Source organism: Rattus norvegicus, chromosome 19 (genome assembly GCF_021556685.1).
Source record: "Rattus norvegicus strain SHRSP/BbbUtx chromosome 19, alternate assembly SHRSP_T2T, whole genome shotgun sequence".
Lineage (NCBI taxonomy): Eukaryota > Metazoa > Chordata > Mammalia > Rodentia > Muridae > Rattus > Rattus norvegicus.
Window position 1 is genome coordinate 14,474,746 of NC_141552.1, and position 20,944 is coordinate 14,495,689.

The 20,944-nt window shown below is 42.7% G+C and overlaps 1 protein-coding gene across 2 annotated transcripts in view; it reads right to left on the reverse strand.

Moving 5' to 3' along the window:
• Positions 1-1,631: 1,631 nt before the first annotated feature.
• The window catches only part of LOC147998825 (uncharacterized), a 127,081-nt gene continuing 107,768 nt past the window's right edge, over positions 1,632-20,944 (reverse strand). For both annotated transcript variants that reach the window (XM_087595481.1, XM_087595482.1), the window contains exon 9: positions 1,632-1,902. The gene's annotated coding sequence lies outside the window, so the exon portion shown is untranslated. The remainder of the gene's footprint in view (positions 1,903-20,944) is intronic.

The following is a 20,944-nucleotide window of genomic DNA, read 5'->3' on the forward strand; positions in this document are numbered from 1 at the left end:
CCTATGCAGGCTCTCCTTTTGTTGGATGAGAAACTTCAACTGCAATGTGGTTCTTTATTTTCTTTCTCTAAAGCACAGAGGGCTAGGGTGGATCTCAGGGCTTTGAGCATGTTCGGCAAGTGCAGTCACACTGAATTAAATCCTAGGGCTGGAACCCTATTAATCTTCTACAGAATTATAGAGCAGCCTGGATGAAGACTCTCAGCTGAAAATGTGGACAACTCAAGACAGGTACTGGACAATGGCTGTCAGACTTGACTGAAGACTGGAAATGTTTTGCTATCTCACAGGAAAAGAAGGCCCCTTCCACTACACTGTACTCTAAGGACATTTTATTCAGGATAGGATGACATGAACTATTGTCTCATGTCACAGATGTCAGCACAAAGTATCCAAGGTATTGTATGCCAATGGTAGCATCAACAGAACAAAGCACACAGTGTCATGAAGACATAAATTATGAGTTTGTGTAGCAAGACCCAGGCTTCTTCCAGGTTCTTAGATAGTAACTGAGAACCTCAAATACGGTAGTGATGTGATAGTGTGGTGTAAATCTAGTTACAACTAGTTTTGACACAGATGACACTTTTTGTGTCATGGTCAGCTTATAGTGAATGACTAGACCTAAGCATGAGAATAACCAAATACTACATTGCTTCTCTAGCTGCTGAGCTTCTAAAAGCCCTGGGGTGACAGCAAGCTTTTGTGGACACACTGGATTGGTTCTTCTGTACTTTAACTCTCTGAGTCACCTGCACTCTGAGCAAGTTAGATGAATTCCACAAATTGGAAATCAGTCACCTGGAAAAAATACATTCTCAATACGATCCCAGATTGGCCATGGAAAAAGGGTAGCTTGAACTGTCCCACCTAGGTTGGGCTTGCACAGGCCTGCTCTCCAAAAGAAACCTGTGTTCACAGCTGCAGGCTACATTCACTATGGATGCTCTTGAGGTTCCTTCCTAAACTGCTTAGATTACAATAATTTTCTTGCTAACAATCAAAAAACTGATTATGCCAAGCTGGCCTACAAGAAGCTAGTTTCTATTCTGTATTTTATCAGATGTGCAGAATACATATGGTCATCATTGATAACAGGTGAATGATCTGCTCTAATATGGACACTAAGTGATGCTGGAGGACGATCCTGACCCACAATGAGCAGTGGGGACACCAGAGCCCTGTAGGGATGCCTGGCAACCTAACACGTTGAGCACGCACAGCTCAGTAAGTTCCCTGTGAACACACATCTCCTGAGATCTCTCTATTTAATCATAGGTGATCCTGTCCACCTAATACAGCACCTCATGTGGAATAACAAAAGCCACCTGCAGGAGATGTGGTGATGACTCACAGGGTAGAGCACCTGCTGCTCTCTCAGAAGAACCACATGGACCCTAACAATTGGGTAAAGTGTGTCAGTGATTACATCATAAAGTGTGTGTCCGAGGAACAGCCACATTCTCCACACAAAAGACACTGTCACACTGAGTACCCCTTGGTGACTTTGAATTCACTTATTAGCCCAGGATCCATGGAACATGCAGAGATCCATGTGTAGCTGTCAGTTCTAAGTCCACAGGAGGGGACAGAATCCTTGAGTAAGAATGATGGTCTTAAGAGTCAAGAGATAGAATTCAATTTTTATTCATAACAAATACATTTTTACAACAAAACAGGATTAAAATGAATAAAAATATTTAAAAATCTTTGAAAGTAAAAATAGTAACAAGAACATATAAATATGAAACAACAAAAAGAAAACTTCAATTAAAATCATAACAAAAATATTTCTAAAAGCATATTCTTAAGGAACATTTAGAAGCACAGATGTATTGCTGTTTCTCCTCTAGCCCACATAATGAAAGGCAGTCCCCCAAGTTGTCTCTCAAGTGCTGTTTTCTGAGAAGAAAGTAAGACTTCAATCAGTCAGGCTGGCTTAGTGGTATATAAATTTAGCGTCTCTAAGAAATGACAAATTAACTCAGAGGATGAATACTCATCCAAAAAATGTTGTTACCATTCAGGATGTTGGTCATCAGGGACTCCTGAGAAAGCAACTTATTCTTCGGGAAGCTCTCTTACTGCTGTGTGTCCAATTCCAGCTCTCTTGCACTTTCTGAGACCTGGGAGAGGAAGGCAGTTTTTCAGACACTGATTTGGTGGGGAAATGCAAGCCAGCTGTCAGAATGCTGCCTTCTACCACCTCAGTTCTATTGGACAGTCGACATGGACATTTTAAGTGATATCATTGTTGCTAACTCTGTGGGCAGGGCAAAATCTCCAGAGAGCCTCACAGTAATGTGGGCTGACAATATGGGACCCAGACTTATACCAGTGCAAAACAAGAACAGGGCAATGGCAAGAGACCTCATCAGGTTGCAGGAAGAAAGGAGATGTCCATATGTCACCAAGGATAAAGCCAATGACAAGTACTAATTTGACATTTGCACTTGGTTCTTATCCCAAAGGTGCTTCCTACACAAGAGATCACATGACCACAGAGTGTCATTTGTCAAAGAACCAAGAACTTGTTCAAAACTCTACATAGGATCCAATGTATCACATGGATATGCAATAATATGATATGTTATTCATCTGTCACCATTTCTAGACTGCAGCTTCAAAAAGAGCAGCAAAATATGCTTGCACAATAATTCAGTTTCTGAAAAGTGGTTAACTTCCCAGAATACTTGTGCATAGGCAGAGCAATGAACAATTCCATTACATGAGGTGGTTGGCTGGTTGTGAGTGTAAATTAGAAAGGTGGTAAGAGAAGCAAAGATGTATCAAATTGGCAAATTTTATCAGATATTGTTAAGGTAACAGGTCCCTATCTGATAATGCTGGTTCTGGCCGTTGATGGTCTTTATCTTTCTTGTTAAAGTCAACCAAATATTTCTGGTTCAGTGCACAATCAAGATGTACCTCCTTGCTCTCCTGCTTCAGTAGGACCAACTTCTTCCTACCTGTGTTCTCCATCAGGAGCTGGCTGAGCAGGTTTCTGGAAATACAGTCTGCATAGTAAGATCATGCTGCCCCTTTCTCCCATTCCTACTCCCAAGTCCCACTAACTCTACCAGGTCCCAGATACCCATGAAGACTTAATAAAATGCATCTTGATACATATAAGGCTGCTGCACAAAACATAAAGAGTTAATTCGGGGAAGAATAAATTGTTTGCTTGGCCTGACACCAATTAGTGTCCACACCTCTGAGAAAGAACATGGATCCACAACTATCCATGAAAGCCCAATGCATGGGGGCAACATGAATTAGTACTGGGCCAACACCCTCAAAAGAGGTCAGTAGAACCAAGAGAAGGTCATGCTAACCATGTGGTCCACGCACTGAGTGTTGTAAAACCTGGTGTGACACCATAGGTCCAGGTCAGCCTAATAAACTTCTGCTGACTTCAATCAGTGCTGTTCTCTCTAGAGCCTTTTGAAGATGCCTCGACAATCCTGGGATGAGGAACAGTCTTTTATGGAACTGAAAACTGAGTCCTAATGACCCTGGAACACTGATGGGTAAATAGCACAAGAGATAGAACCAGAGCTGAAGACCGTCCAATCCAGAACAAAGAAAGTCAGAAATGGCCATTCCACAAGTGATAGCCTTTCTGACCAGGACTTACCTAGAGAAGGTAATCTCCTTCTTCAGCTTATGGTTGTTCTCATGGACCTCAGTGTTCTCCATCTCTAAGTTGTGCAGAATTGACATGACCGCCTCCTCCATTCTCTCCAGGTCTTCATAATATGGATTTGGCCTGAAGTGTGACCTGGCCCCAAATGATAGAATACAATGAACATCGGCATTTAGGAATATATGAACTCAGGGTGGGTCCTAAATTACCCCAGGCTGCTGCCTGGATCTTCCAGCACTCAGTCACCTGCCTAGCAAGTACAGAGACTCACCATAAACTCACTGCAATTACAATCTTGCAAAGCCACCAGCTGTCAAGGGCTTTGCAAATGCACACTGGGAACTCACTCTCCCTGACTTTATCCCTGAATTCTTCATTCAGACCACAAGTTCTGCTTTAAAATAAATGGAAGCAGATGAGTCCATTTTCAATCTCACTCCTCAGGAAGGGTCAGGTTCTGAATCTCCACTATATGGGAGGTGAGGTTTAGCACAGGGTGGTTAGGGAGGCACAGCTTTCTAGAACCCAAAACCTTAATAGGATAAGAAGGTGACCTTGCAGACCCAGGAATGAAACAAGAGCATTTGGAGCGATTCATACCTGTTCTTCATGGATCTCTCTGTCAGAAACCTCAGGCGATCTCTCAGGTCATTTCTCTCCTCGGTAATGAGCTGCAGCTCTTTAATCAGCCTCTCCTTTTCCTTCTTGGCCTGATTCTCGCTTAGTTCAGTGCCAGGGGATGATGTTTCTCTCCCAGCGTCTGTAGGTAGAAGAACACAAGTGAACCTGCATGGGGAGAATGCATAGAGTGTTCATAGACCTCAGTGAGGCCTAAACAGGAGAATAAGCCAGGAACCCAGTGTCACTGCTAGGCGATTGGTCTATGCTTAAGAGGCCTCCTCAGTGGATCTCAGTTCTCCCACTACTCTATAGATACCAAGAGACATAAGCAGCCAGGTGTTCCCTATGCCGGACATCACGTGCTTACATGTACCACGGAGATGGCTTCTCCAGGATTATCATCAGCTGAACAGGGTACAGCTTGGTTTCAGGACCCTCACTCCTGTGGCTTCAGAACTCAGATGATAAATTCACCATCCAGAAAACTTGAGTGATTGGAGACACTCAGATGCCCTACCCTGATACTCTAAGCCAACAACTTTGGATTTAAAACGCATTTCCGGGGAGGATATGTTCAACAGACTTATCAGTGTCTCTATGTGAAATACCAAATGCCCCAGAAGTGCGAATAGGTTACAGGCTGAATCTTTGTCTACACGATCCAAATAGTTTTGGTATTTTAGAAACATGTTTGTAACACACACTCTAATATATAAAGCTAACGATGACCCTGCCAGTTAGAAGAAATCAGAGAAGGTCTAAGAACATAAGGTTATTGCCTGGAGCACAATCTCTCCCTGTTACTACTGTCAGATACCCACTGTATTTAAAGAAGCAATGATAGTTAAATACATTGCTGCCCTGTCTAAACTCAGAAAAGGTGGACCCTCCAAGACCACTGATGGTGTTATTATATCAATGTAACAGAACAAATGAACTGAAAAGTAAAGACCAGAAGTCCACAGTATAATAGCATTGGCCTTACCATATCCTCCCAGTGGGGATGGGGAAACTAAAGTTCTGAAATCCTGACTTTCAGGAATTGTGATATTCATGGAAATTCAATTCCTTTTCAGATGCTCCAGTTGTTGTGGCCCATTGCTAGAAAGGTCAGCGTAAGCCTGCAGCCACCCTGGCAGGAAGCTCAAAATACACTGCCCAGAACTTACTCCACATTCCCCAGAAGTGCTGTCTTTGTCCATCATTACTTTGAGATGAAAGGCCAGACTCCTTCACTCTAGTCTCTCCAGAATCGACGTTCCCCCTCCCAAAACGCTTGCGAAGACAGGAAAACATGTCTTAGCTTGTAACTGCCAGACTCAGACTGAGAGAAACTAGGGCACTGGTTGTCACTACAACACTGGTGACATCACAGAGGATTCCAGAACTCTCTAGGAGACAATAGAATGTCCAAGAAGGGACAGCAGATGTCATGGGGAGCAGACTTTCCCTCCCTGCTAATGTTCTCCCTGTACTGAGCATAAGCAGAGGGGCCCTTTCCAGGAGACTTTCCTGGGGCAGAGCCACTGAGCATCTCCTGCTTCCAAAGCCAAATTTTCCTCAAGGCTTGAATATAAAAACCTTAGTAATTCCTATGCATCTAAATGAATGTTTCCTTTCAAATCTTTCCCAAAAAATGTCTCATCCTAACTCAAATTGTCCTCATTCACCAATGTTAGCCATTAAACCTTCCTGAGATTTCACACCAGCTTGAATATGCAGTCAAAAGTTCTCCTGTCTCATTATGTACAGGTGCTTTATATCACATCAAGAAATAGTCTACATGGTAGGTTACAACATGCGTGTGTATTAGGGGAACACTCATGAAGTCATGTGCTTAGCAATCAACAATTGCCAGAAAATTCCTTAGGAGAAAGAGTTGAAGTCTTTAAGGTGCTAGGAAAAGTGTGGAGACCAGTTGGCAGAGGAAAATGCAATATTGGAGACACCAGTGAAGGGAACCTCATGCTGCTTGTGGAGTTCTGCTCTCTGCACCAATGTCGCTAAAGGAGCACTGATCACAGGCCTGAGTAAGATGTACCATGAGCTTCTATCAGAAAAATAAAATAAACAAGAGATATAGAGGGTGCACAGAAATGTCTAAAATGAGGCTATAAACATCATTAAGTGGATAGAGCAAGGTCCCAGCACCTGTACACTGGGAAATGGCCACCACACCAAACACAAAAGTAGTAACACATTTATCATAGTAAAACACATTTATAATAGTAAAAAATGAATACTTTATAGAATGCACCCACTAACACTGATTGATCACATCCGTAGTTCAAATTTTGGGGGCAAGTTCATGGCCTTAACTACCTTTGTCTCAACTTATATAGCAAAAAATAAGAAAGAACGAGAAAAGACAAAGTCAAAACTAAAAGCTCAAGCTTCTCATATGAGGATTGCAGGAAGTGTTATATGGGAGTCAGTTCTGATTAGGCCATTTTAGATAGAACAGTGCATAGTGACCCTTAATGTGATGGGCCCTATATAAAGCTTTTTGCAATATTGGAATTTTAACAAACCTCATCCAGTATGTACGGAAGAGGCAAAGATGTGATCACCATGTCCTTACTCTGTATCAGGTTATTTTTCTGCATCCTTGATTGTCAGGCATAGAACAGCAACAATCTGAAATAGCTGGTAGACATGGAAAAACATGGCTAAAACTATAGTTGTGGGTTACACACCTCAACTGTGAAAGGCTAATGCTGTGTGCACAGTCCTTGGAGGCCACTCTTTTAAGCCTAATTATTTCAAACTGAAAGGAGGTTTATCTGAGCTCAAGGTGATCCTGGCCAGCCAGGTAGAGGGCAACATGTGATACTTGAGACCCTGTTTTAAACCACCACAGAAATCCACACTTCATTCAAAGCATCATCTACGAATTCTCGATTATTTACCATTCTCTCCCTACCAGTCGTTCTGTTTGGAATGGTAGAAAACAACTGGAAGTGATCTTTCTATTTTAAGGACCTTGATCTCTCTTTTTTTAGGTCCACATTAAGAGTGCATACAAATGGACATCACCATCTGAACATCTTAGTATTATCTACTCTGTATATATAGCATAATACTGTGCCTATGACAGTCTTAAGCTTCCTTGAGTGTAGTTGCCCCATCAAGAAGTGTGAAGTTCTGAGTTCAAACCCCAGTGATGCTTTAAAGGGACTAGAAGGAAGCCATCAGAGATACTCCACTTCTTTGTCCTTAGATTAAATCAAGTTGACACAATGTGAACCTGGTGGGCTATTTAACCATGCATCTTTCTCCCAACCCCACTTCCACGAGTTCAGTCCATGGCAGAATTCATCCCCCACCATCCTAGATATTTCTTTGTACATTTCTACAAGAGCCAGGTTTCTTTTTTTTAATAGAATTAGTTGTAGTTAATCAACTGCTGCCCTATGTGAGAAATGATTAGTATCTATTGCAACTTACCACACTGTATTTGTGTATACAAGTACATTATTGGAAATCCAGCATTACTGAGGGATTGGAAACCAGTGCTGTGGCCTTGCCTTTCTGTGCCTAGTCCTGGCTCACAGGCAGCAGGGGGCAGACCTTGAATTCCTCTTCAGGGACAGAGTGATGTTGAATGGGCACTGAGCAGGCAGAGAAACACAGCTGAGGCAGCTCCTTTCAGTTATCAAACACATCATCTCCTTCCCATCTTAAGGGCTACTGCTGAGGTCTTGCCCCCATACCTACCTTAATAGCAGCGAATTTGTTACACAGCAGCCAGCTCTTTCCTATTGTTCTGTAATACGCCTCCACATCATGGATGCCAAGAAAAACACTAACAAAGAACAAAAAACTCTGACATTGAACTGTGTGGTGCTGGTCACATACCCTGTTATGTTTTGTATGTTATGAGGTTTGTTAATCTTAACAAGTTCCCCAAGTGTATTCTTCACATAGGACCCAATAGATTCAAGGAAAATAGGAACAATTATGTGTAAAATGGCCTGAGTCAGGGCCATAGACCGAAGCATTTCCAACACTTGTGCATGAGCCCATGTGGATTTTGCAATGAGCTGGGCCTAGCAATGTCCAGTACACAGTTGTGAGCTGTTGCTCTGGTTGAACTGCATTGGTGTGTGCATTAATAAACTACACCTATTTAAATGAATTCAGTGTTCCTGTGGTTTGAATCCAGACCCCTTGACACCAGATCTTCCTTTCTGCAGCACTTGGGAAAAAGGCTAAGTTTAGGAAAGGTGACGTCTTGTCATAAGTTATGTGACAAGAGGGATGGTGAATGATCCCTTGTGATAAGAATCAAGGTTTCCTCTGTGGTATTTAGGTCTATACTGGCCCTGTGCAACAGGTTCAAGAACCCATTTCTGATTTTCCTTGGGATTCCCGAGATGATGCACTCAGACATGATTGGAAACAACCAAAACGGTGGTCAGACTTGATTTATAGAATGTAGGTAATATTGCAAACTTATGTTGTAGGATATTTGATCATATTGTCATCCCCAATATTGTGTTATTTACTTAGAAAAATACCTTCTGGCTGTGTAGTTCAGTACTAGCACCAATATTTAACCCTAGAGCTATTTTTGTTTGTTTGATTGTTTGTTTTTTGTTTTTGTTTTTGGATGAACAAGTACTTTCCTATTTTGTGGCCCAGCCCTATCTCTTACTTCTTTGCACAGTCATACAGATCCCTCAAACATATACTCAGACAAAGCCAGGGGAGTGTATGAAAGGGCCTAAGGCAATACCACATAATGACATTGAAAGTGGGCTCTCTTCTTGATCCACGCCTCCAGCTCTCCTGACATCTACGTGAATTATAACTCCTAATGCAGTGTAAATGATGTCTGCGCTATTGCTGAAGGAATCATGAGAATAACAACTCTAAACATCCCACCATGGATAGAATTTGTGGAAAGAGGTGACTGGCAGCCAACAAGAGGGCTCTACAGTTAAAGGGGCTTGCTGTCAAGTCTGATGAGCTTGACTCAATCCCCAGGACCCACGTGGTAAAAAGGAGAGAACCAAGGGACAAGCTGTCCTCTGGCTTCCACTCATGTGCTTACATGTATGTGAGTATATATGTATATGTCTGTATGTACGTGTGGATATGAATGTGTGTATCCATGTATGTGTATACGTGTATATGTATATGTGTGTATATGTCTGTCTATATGTGTGTATAGGTGTATTTGTATGTGTGTATATGTATTGTATGTGTGTGTATGTGTGTATGTATATGTGTATGTGTGTATGCATGTATGTGTGTATGTGTGTATGTGTGTGTATGTGTGTGTGTATGTGTGTATGCATGTAGGTGTGTATATATGTGTGTGTGAGCATGAATGTGTATAGTCATGTATATGCATGTGCTTTCATGTACGTGTATTCGTGTATATGTACGAATGTATGTGTGTATATGTATGTATGGACACACAAACACACACAATATTAAAACATAAAAAGCTCCTTGGAGTATTCACCGTGCCTGGATAAGTGGTGACCATGTGGGGGAAACACATGTCCATGTAAGCACACCTGTTCACATGTGCTAAGCAATGCCCAGCCTGGTCTTGAGCTCACTACCTGCCCAACGATGAGTTTCTGCCCACCTGGTCTTCTCAGAGCCAGGCGACGATTGTTCCTGCCATTCCAGTTCTGTTCCCGTTTCTCATGCCACAAACTTTCTAGCTTGAATCTCACCTACTGACGCAGGAATCTAACAGCCTCCAACCCAGTGAAGTAAGTAAACTTCTTCCTAACATCCTCAGGCTTGGTGTCCCCCATGAGTCACAGGGAGGAAGGATGGCATGCACCAAGGAGAAGGGCCATGTGCAAGGAAGACAGGATCATAAGTCAGTCATCACTGACACCAGCAAAGTGTGTGCTTCAGAGCTGGCTCTGCTCACTCTTGTCCCAGTGGCAGGACTTAAGAGTGGTGCATACCTGTCACCCAGCACTCAGAGACGTATGAGGCATGGGAACCAGGAGTTCATGGCCATCTTAACTAATGGTGAGATCAAAGCCAGCCTGGGCTGCATGAGACTCAGTCTCAAAGCAGGCAAGGAGGAACTTGGTATATTTGAGCAAGGAAGCTGCCATCCTCCTGGGTTCTAAACATTCACTGCAATACAGAAAGATGTTAGGGCTAGTGTGGCAGAAAGTAGGAGACAGAGAAGCCAGGTTAACCCTCCCTAATCTTCTCATGCTGTGTGAGCTATGAGTAGATGGTGCCCTATATACTGTGGACAGGATGGTCTCTCAGACAGTTCAGAAAGCCATGGAGGACTCCAGCAATTCCCCACTTGGGTGTCACTTGAGTCTTATATGTGTGTGTTTACAAGCCAAAATATAAGATCCATAGGTGACTGTGTAAATTCAACATGGCCCAGCCATGTGCTGGAATATTATTCAGCCTTACATAGGATTCAGATTCTGACCCTTGAACAGGAATGAGAATGGTAGCCATTCTCCTAAGTCAGACCTCCAGGCAGTGCAAAGACAAACTAACACTGTATGACACCACTGAGGGCTGCAGTGTCACCAATTATATAAAGACAGAAAGCAGGAAGGTTTACAGAGCCCCAGGGGTGACATGGAGTGGGGAGGTTGGAGGGTAGGTGTGTAAGTGGGACTGAGCCTCAGAGGAATCAGACATGGCTGCAGAATATGCATGTGGCTGCCTCCCATACCTGTGGGTGCTGCCTCCTCAGAAAGGCAAATACAGCAAAAGAAAGGAACAGAGGAGACAGGCTCTGACCTCCTGTAGACACACACAAATGACGTGACAGAATGTGCACACTGCTGCCTTGCTGCAGGAGCAATTGAGCTTCCAGAAGGGTTGAAAGAGGCTGGAAGGGCTGAGCATGGCACTGAGTTCAAGGACATAGCTTTAGGTCCTGGGGAACCTATGGTGCCCAGGCCCCATCCCGCTGATACTGAGGGACACAGCTGACATTCAGGGTGATGGCTGGGCTGGGCTGGGGAATAGGTGTCCACTCTCACCTGCTCCAGCTTGAAGGTGTGCTGGGTGAAGTACGACTGCAACTACTTGTTGGATTCATTGATGCAAATCTGCTGGAAGCTATTCTGTTCAAAGTCCTCAAATCTGAATATGGCCAAGACACCAATGGGCAAGCACTGGGAGACAAGGTTTGGTTATAGCCGGGGCCTCCTGGAAAGACTAGCCCTCCTGAGAGGAGTTGCAGCAGAGGGGGTGTGTTTTCCTGACCTGTTTGGTACCCAGTGTTTTTTTACCAAGGGTCCCTTTATTACTTCTTGATGGAACCAGGCCTGCACATATCCAGTAAGCATTGGGGTGGAACCTGGGCTTGGTGCCCACATGCTGGCATCGCTGAGGGTGAAGTCTAGCCTATCACACTTCCAGACACCGAGTGCAGATGCCTGGGTTCCTATACAATGGCGGTTCTTACCCTTCCTAACACTGTGACTCTTTATTTCAGTTCCTCATGTCGTTGTCATCCCAGCATAAACTTATTGGAGAGCTACTTCATGAGTGTAACTTTGTTACTGTGAGGAACTGTAGTGTAAATGTCTGGTGTGCAGGAGCTCTGATGTAGAACCCACAGATTGAGAGCAGCTGCTGTAGAGGATCAGAGTCCCCTTCCAGCCCTGGTGTTTGCAGAGATCCCCTGGGTTCCTAGTCTCCATGGCTTTCCCAAGGACAGGGTTTATAATGGCCGTCTCAGTGCCCGGGACCTCACAGAAACAGCCTCTCCCATGTCCTTCCTGTTGAGGAGAGCGTGGTTGGCCCTCAGCACAGTCCAATCAAACAGGGCGCTGTATAGACACTTGGCCAGGGGTCTCCTGCAGTTATGGCCTCTGGACAGAGGGGTTTCTTACCTGGGGTGGGGCAACATGCCAGGTACAGGCAGTGATGCTCAGAGTCAAGACCTAGTTTTGTCTTATTGTCATAGACAAAGTTGCCCAGGCTGGCCTCGAACTTGCCGTGTAGCCAAGGATAATTAAACAACTGATCCTACTGCCTCTACCCCCCATGGCCTGGCATTGCAGATGAGTGTCACCAGAGCTGGCTTGTCACAGCTGCTATATGGCTCTAAGTCAGGGGCCTCATGTGCAGGAGTGTTATGACTGTGCCATCCCCACCCTGCAACCAGGGTTTTCACCTTTCTCCTGCTGAAGTCTGCTTAATCCTACCCTGGACCTAGGACACAGCAGCTGTGGGAGACTCAAAGCCTGGGGCTTCAGCACAGCATGGATACACAGCATGGCATGCAGCCTACACGGCTGTGAAAAAGCCAAGGAAGTGCTTCTCAGCTCACCCCCTGTAGGAGTGTCTAGTCCATCCTTCTCTCCATGGACGCAGACATCTGCTTCCAACTGCCCGACATGTCCCTCTGGTTTTGACTTTCCTGGATGCCATGTCAATGCCACCACACAGAGTGCTGCCTCTACTGGGGACACTCACACAACCTCTCTGGGGGACATCTGAGCCAAGCAGGGATTGGGTGCACTGCAGAGAGGTCAAGTCATGTCGTGAAGTACCTTGTCCCACAAATGCTCACTGTTCAGGGAGTTGACTGGAAAAGTAAGCTTATGCCCCTGGGCAGGGTCCCCATAGGGAGTGTCCCACACCCTGCTATCAGGTCTATTCCTGGTGCCATGCAAATTCAATTTGCAAGACCCAATGCTCTGGAAATGTCAAGAGCTAACGGAAATGTACCAGGAAGTGCACACCACAGCAAAGGGAGAGGATGGCACAGAGACCTATGCTATGGGTTAAGGGGCACGGAAAGGCCACCTTGAGCACAGGGGTCAGTCACCTCTTTCACAAACAAGGCAAAGGTCAATGCTCTCAGCTCTGGGAGCCTAAAGGGCTCTGTGGCTCCTAAGCCCTGCAGCTGCAGCCAGAAGCAGCACTGAACAGGATGTAAATGCTGAGGATGGCGATGTCAATAAAACTTTATTTACAAAACCAAATTGGTGATGGTGCTGGTGGTGGTGGTGGTGGTGGTGGTGGTGGTGGTGGTGGTGGTGGTGGTTTTGGTGGTGTTGGTGGTGGTGGTTGCAGACTGGTTCATTTCAAAGCATGCTGGAGTGGCATGGCCACTGATCATCTGGAAACACAGAAAGGAATGTGACCGGACGCAGGGCTCCCAACACCCTAGACGTCGACCTATGGCACTGGAACAGGGTCCCTGAAGGTAAGTCTGGACAGTCAGATAAGGTAAGTACATTTTATTACAAGGAAATGGGACAAGATAAATCTTCTCTTCATCTCGCTATGCTTAAGCATCTTTAAGAGTGCAGGGAATTCATGTCTCTCAGTCTGGTTTAGAAAAGTGTTTAGAGACAGCAAGAGTAAACTCCATGGTTCCCTGACGAGGGTTCCAGGGATTCTGAAATCTGGGTCAAAGTGAAAGTTAAGGTGAAAAAGGCTGTCAGGCAGGGCAAAAAGATTCCAATTTCTGGTCTCTTTGGGCTGTAATTTTTACTGTGTTCAAGGCCATGAATGCAGACAGGGTAATAACGAATACAGAACAAGAAGCTAGAGCTTCTTTAAGACAAAACGAAAGTAAAAGTTTTGCCCTCTGCTCCACTGCCTGAAGCAGGTTTTTCTAAGTCGTTTCCCGAGGATGGCATGCTGACCATTAGATTCACAAGATGATGATGAGGAATTCACCTGCTTTTTCTTTTCCTATCATTAGGCCAGCATCGATTCAAGGTGTGGCCCAACCGACTTATTATAAAGGATGATACTGGTTGGTTGAAAAAGGTAGTAGCTTTCTATGAACCATATATTAAGTTTTTATGTATATTAAAATTAACATTGGAAAGAACAGTGGTAGGAGTGGAAGCTAGAGGACAACTGCTGCAAATGCTTGCTTTTGAAAATGCTAATGAGGAGTACAGGAGAGCATTATTACCTATAAAGGAGACGGGGGTTATTAATGCTTATATGAAGGCATGCAAGGGTATCTTTTCTGAAAATGGAAAGATGCATATTTGGCACGTATTGATCCAGATAGAGTTATTAAATTATATGTTTAAATACTCTTGAATATCCTACAGGCACTTTCTCTCAGGATGAGTTGCCTTTAGAGTGGGTTTACATTAAATAAAACTTTAACCAAACATTAACAAAATATGAGGAACAAATTTCTTTATATTCAGCAAGGCATACAAAGACCTGTTACTCTGTGGGGATATGATTGTGCTGCTCTTGTTCTCCCATTAAGCAAAGATAAAGTGGAATATTTAATGCAGATGTCTGAGGTTTTTCAATTAGCCATGATTTCTTACACTGGAAATATTGAATTTCATCCTCCCCATAGTAAATTGTGGGATTGCTTTAAAAAACAAAAAAAAAAATTGATAAATACACTAATTTCTGTTGATCCATTACCATCACACTTTACTGTGTTTACAGATGGCTCTAACACCAAGATGGCTTATTGGACCAAAGATGAATTTTGGGGACAAGAATCTTCTTTTGGGTCAGTACAACAAAATGAATTATTAGCGGTAATTAATGTATTCCAGGATTTTACTCATGATGTAAAAATATTATAGCTGAGTCCGCTTATGTTGTAGGAGTAGTACAGAATATTGAGACTGCTGTTGTTTCTACATCTAAGCCTATATTAAATGTTATTCTCACATATTAAAGGACTATTGTTATTATGAAACTCTAGAATATTCATTACACATACTAGATCACATTCAAAATTTCCAGAATCTTTAACACTTGGCAATCATATGGTAGATCAATTAGTGGCATTTGCTACCCCAGAAGAACACAGTCATAATCATGCCAATACAGGATATTTACATATTAAATATAAGCTTCCGTATTCTCAAGCCAAACGAATTATTGCTAATTGTCCTATGTGTCAGTCTTCACGTATAAAATGTGTTCCATCTCAAATTAATCCCAGAAAGATGCAACTTAATACATCGTGTCAGATCGATATAACCCATATTTCTGAGTTTGGTCGCCTTTCACATATAGATGTAAGCATAGATAATTTTTCAAAATTTGTGTGGGCTACACCATTGCCAGCAGTACGCACTGCTCATGTTATACAGCATCTATTGGAAACTTTTGCTGTTATGGGACTGCCTTCTAAAATTAAAATTGATAATGGACCAACATATATTTCTTATCAATATAAACAATTTTGTCAACGATATCATATTGTACATATTACTGGTATAGAACACAATAGACAAGGACAAGCTTTTGTTGAAAAAATTCACCATACCCTGAAATGACAAATTATAAAATTAAAAAGGGGGGAAAGAGATGGCCTTATGCAACCTGAATGGAGTTTGCAGACCAGTCCCAGAGCTCTATTGGCACAAGCATTATACGTTATTAATTTTCTTAATTTACCACAAGGTGAAGTTATATCAAGAGCAGATAGACACTTTGTTGAACTTCCCCCCAGAAGGCATGGAACAGACAGTATGGATAAAAATTGCCTGGGATGCTGAATGGCAGGAAGGGACATCATTGTATATAGGGGAGAGGGTTTTTTCTCATTACAGGATGGGAGACTATTCTGGTTAGCCGGGAGATGGATCCAAGCACAGAATAATAAGAACTGCTCCCTACCCTCAAAGGAATCCAGTTAAACCAGCTACATTTTCTCCTGATGGATGTTCTCAGGAGATGAGGAGGTGTCCTCCATTACTGAGGCCCTGGCTTCTCTTAGTGTCCACAAACAACAATGGATAAGGATCCGTGCAGTGACAACCCTATTACCTATGTGGGGTCAGGTGAAGTGAGTAAGCACTGAAAGGAATAATTTTGTCTCCTTCAGGAAAGTCCTTTACTACTGAGCACTTATTCTTAGCAATGTGTGTTTTACTCATGGTTTCTTCTGCTGTGGCCAATGCCAGTTATCGGGCTTATATTGCTTATCATGATGAAATCCTACTACTTTTCTGTTAGTAAATATATGGATAATGACACAGAACATGACTGGAAGTTAATTCAAGCCTATTTAGAAGGTAATGAAAGTGCTTCAAAAGTAATTAATGCCTTGAAATATGATGTTCGAATGTCTTTCGGTAAACAGCTAGAAGATACTACCCCTATGGAAATAGCGAAATTATTGGCTGATCAATTGACAGGATTAGATCCCAAGGCTTGGCTTCAAAGGATTTTCCATAGCATGGGAGGAGCTAGTTTTGCCATAATCTTATGTACATTATGTATTATGTTGCTTTATTTTTACCTGACTAAACCACTACAAGGACCTTTAGCTATGTTATGTAAAGTGTTACTTTAAAACAAAGAAAAAAGAAGGAATTGTTAAGACATAGAGATGCAGCTCCCAGGCAGGGTCAAGAAAGGCCTGGTGACAGATTCAAGTAGGGGCTGGAATGCCGCCCTGGAGAATAAAATGTTTTTCTCACTTGGCCTTAAATTATGTTCTGCTGTGTCCCGTTTCTGTGGAAGTGGTTCTAAAGCTCTCTTGGTAATGGTGAGTATATTTTGATTATAATAAGAGAGGTTATTTGTTATATGAATATTTTTAGAAGAAGCTTTTGTTTATTCGTCTTTCTTTGTTTAATCTTCCCTCATTGTTCCTGGTATCCTGGGAATAATGATCTTATGGTATCTTGACACAATGAAAATTGTAGTAATGCATATTCTTAGCTTAATAAGGATTAATAAAGCTTGCAACTGGATACAGTTTCTTCTGCCTTTGCTCTGCACCCCCTGTGTCCTGGGGTATGCGACCATACCCAGGGCCCCAACTCACTAGACATTGACAATGGGTCACCCCACAAAACACAGAAGCATCTACCTTAGTCAAAAATGGACATTTTATTGAATGCATACACTAACACTGATTGATCACATCCATAGCTAAGATACTAGGGGCAGATCCGTGGCCCAAAATACATTCCTCTAAACCTATAAAGTGAAGGAAAGAAAGAAAGAAAGAAAGAAAGAAAGGAAGAAAGAAAGAAAGAAAGAAAGAAAGAAAGAAAGAAAGAAAGGAAGGAAGGAAGAAGAAAAAACACAAAAACTTAAGCTTCTCATAGGAACTTCGCAGGAAGTGTTGTCTGGCGGTCAGTTCTGATTAGGCCATTTTAGATGAAACAGTGCATAGTGACCCTTAATGTGACGGGCCCTATATAAAGCTTTTTGCAATATTGGAATTTTAACAAACCTCATCCAGAACATACAGCAGAGGCAAGGATGTGATCACCATGTCCTTGCTCTCTATCAGGTTATTTTTCTGTGTCCTTGATTGTCAGGCATAGAACAGCAACAATCTGAAATAGCTGGTAGACATGGAACAAAGTGGCTAAAACTATAGTTGTGGGTTGCACACCTCAACTGTCAATGGCTAATGCTGTCCTAGAGACCTCGGAGGCCCCTCTTGGAAGACTGTCTATTGGAAATGGAAGCACTGACTTCAAAGTGAACCGGGCCAGCCAGGGAGAGGGCAACATGGGATACGTGAGACCCTGTCTAAAACCAGCACAAAAACCAACCCTTCATTCAAAGCATCATCTATTAATTCTTTATTATTTACCACTTTCTCCCTACCAGCCTTTCAGTCTGGAATGGTAGAAAAGGACTGGGAATGTTCCTTCTATTCTAAGGACCTTGATCTCTCTTTCCTTAGGTCCACATTAAGAACACATGCAAATGGGTATCACCATCTGAACAACTTAGTATCATCTACTCAGTATATCTAGCCTAATACTGTGCTATGAGAATCTCAAGCTTCCCTGAGTTTCGCTGACCCAGCAAGAAGTATGAAGTACTGAGGCCACACCCCAGTGATCCTTTCAAGGGGTTAGAAGAAAGCTGTGAGAGATGCTCCACTTCTTTGTCCTTAGATTAAATCACATTGACACAATGTGGGTGGACTATTTAACCAGACATGTTTCTCCCAACCCCACCTTTCTGAGTTCAGACCATGGCAGAATTCATGCCCCACCACCCTAGATATTGAGTTTAGTGATATATAATTATTATTTAAACCTATGTATTAAATTTTGTCATTTTGTTAATTTTTGTGGTTTTCACAGTCTTCTTTGATTAACTTTCCTAGTTTTATTAATTTATCCCCTGTGTTCTCTGGTATTTTGTCCTTCCCTTCAAACTAAATTACTCCTTTTAGGATCCTCTACAGAGCTGTCTTACTGGTTATACATATTTTGTTAAATTTATTTTAGTGTACATTAGTCAGCACAGTAGCTGTGCAGCTGCCTCCCCTCCATGGTATCAGATCTACTTTCCAAACAATAACGCTCAACTCTTACTGGCTGTGTAGCATCTTGGCTGCTCTTTGTTCCACTTGGACAGCCCTCAGGACCAGGCTCTCCTCTCCGTTAACCATGGCTGCTGTCCTCTTCCTCTCTCCTCTCCATAACACACGTTCTTCCTTTATTCTTTGGCAGCTTCTTCTTCCTTCTTCCCTCCTCATGATCTTCTCTAGCAAAGCCCTCAAAGCTCCCCTCCCCCATCTCTCTGCTGTGCAGCTGTTGGCTGTTGGCTTCTTTATAATCACACTTAACTGGGAACAGGGTCAGTTATTTGGGGTTAACCAGTCCTGAGTTCCACAAATTAGCATTAAAATACAAGCAGCATTAGGCCAATCCACTACAGGGATTTTTGTTCGTTTGGTTGGTTGGTTTGGTTTAATTTTCATTTACCTTTTTACTTGTTATTTTATTTTTGGCTATTTTTTATTAATCGGTTATTTTATTTATTTACATTTCAACTGTTGTCCTGCTTTCCACACTCCCCTCATCAAACCTTACATTCCATTTCTGCTCAGCTTTGCCTATGTGACAGTGCTCCCCCACCCACACATATCCATCCCCACCTCACACCTCTAGGATCTCCCTTTGGTGGGGCTACAGGCCTCACCTTGAACCATAGAGCCATCCTTGCATACACTTTGGCTGGCAGTTTGGTCCCTGGGAGCTTGGGGATTAGGGAAAGAAGATCTGGTCAGATATTAAAGCCAATGATTGCTGCATTCTCTTCTTTTTCTGGTTATAGGTGAAATTATGTTTGTGTGCTTCTCTTTTTTTAACTTATTGAGAGAAGATTAATTTCTTGGTTTTTCTTGGGTATAGTTTAGTTCATTGTCTTGGAGTTTTCCTCCTATTAGCCTCTGTTGTGCTTTCTTACAGAAAAGAATTCTTTAAATTTGGTTTTGTCATGAAATATCCTGGTTCCTCCTTTTATGGTGATTGAGGATTATGCTGGATATAGGAGCCTGTGACTGCATTACATCTGCCCAAGATTTTCTGACTTTTAGAATCTCTGTTGAGAAGTCTGGTGTAATTCAGATACGTCTGAATTTATTTGTTACTAGATATTTATACCTTACCCCTTTTAATGTTCTTTCTTGATCTGTGCATTAGGTTTTTAATTATTATGTGAATGGAGGAATTTTTCTGGTACAATTAGTTTGATGTTCTGTAGGCTTGTTGTACCTTTATGGCCTTTTCTTTCTTTACCTTATGGAAGTTTGCTGCTATGATTTGTTGAAGGTGTTTACTGGATCTATGAACTAGAAATCTTAATTCTCTTCTCTATCTATTATCCTTAGGTTTCAACATTTAATTGTGTCCTGAAATTCATGGATGTTTTGGATTCAATAAACCATACATGTTTATCTGAGATGGGTGTTTTGTGCTTTGTGGGATGACCTCCTTGACCCCAGGCTGCATGAAGAATCTCAGCTGACAATGGGGACATAAATTATAAGTATGTGTAGCAAGACCCAGGCCTCTTCCAGGTTCTTAGATATTAACTGAGAACCTCAAATACAGTAGTAATGTGATAGTGTGGTGTGAATCTAGTTACTCTTCTCTATTTTGATATAGATGACTCTTTTTGTGTCATGGTCAGCTTATAATGACTAGAAGACCTAAGCTTGAGAATAACCAAAGACTACCTTGCTTCTCTAGCAGCTGAGCTTTTAAAAGCGCTGGGGTGACAGCAACTGTTGGTGGACATTCTGGATTATTCCTTCTGTACTTTAACTCTCTGTGTCACTTCCACCATCAGTAAGTTAGTTCAATTCCATAAATTGGAAATCCATCACCTGGAAGAAATACTCTTTTTTTTTAATGATTTATTTATTTATTTATTTATCATATACAAGTACACCGTGACTGTCTTCAGACACACCAGAAGAGGGCATCATATCTGATTAGAGATGGTTGTGAGCCACCATGTGGTTGCTGGGATTTGAACTCAGGACCTCTGGAAGAGCTGTCAGTGCTCTTAACCACTAAGCCATCTCTTTAGCCCAAGAAATACTTTCTGAATATGATCTGAGATTGGCCATGGAAAAAGGGTAGCTTGAACTGTCCCACCTAGGTTCTGGGCCTGCACAGGCCTGCTCTCCAAAAGAAACCTGTGTTCACAGCTGTTGGCTGGCTAAGAAAGATTTCACGAGACGTGATACACAGCCCTCGGACTTCTGCTTCAGTCATCTGCACAATTATTCCCGGACGATACCCTCATACCTCCAGCAGGCCGGTGATGAAGCTGTCCACTCTCAGCTCCCCTTCAGCCATCTTGTGGGCACCAGACTCTCCTCCCTGCAGCAGGAACAAGGGCTTCTCCATGGTGGCTGCAGCAGCAGTGGTGGTTTGGCATTCTCACCTAGGAGGCCCTATGCCTTTCTACCCCAGTTCCAACTCACCTCAGGCC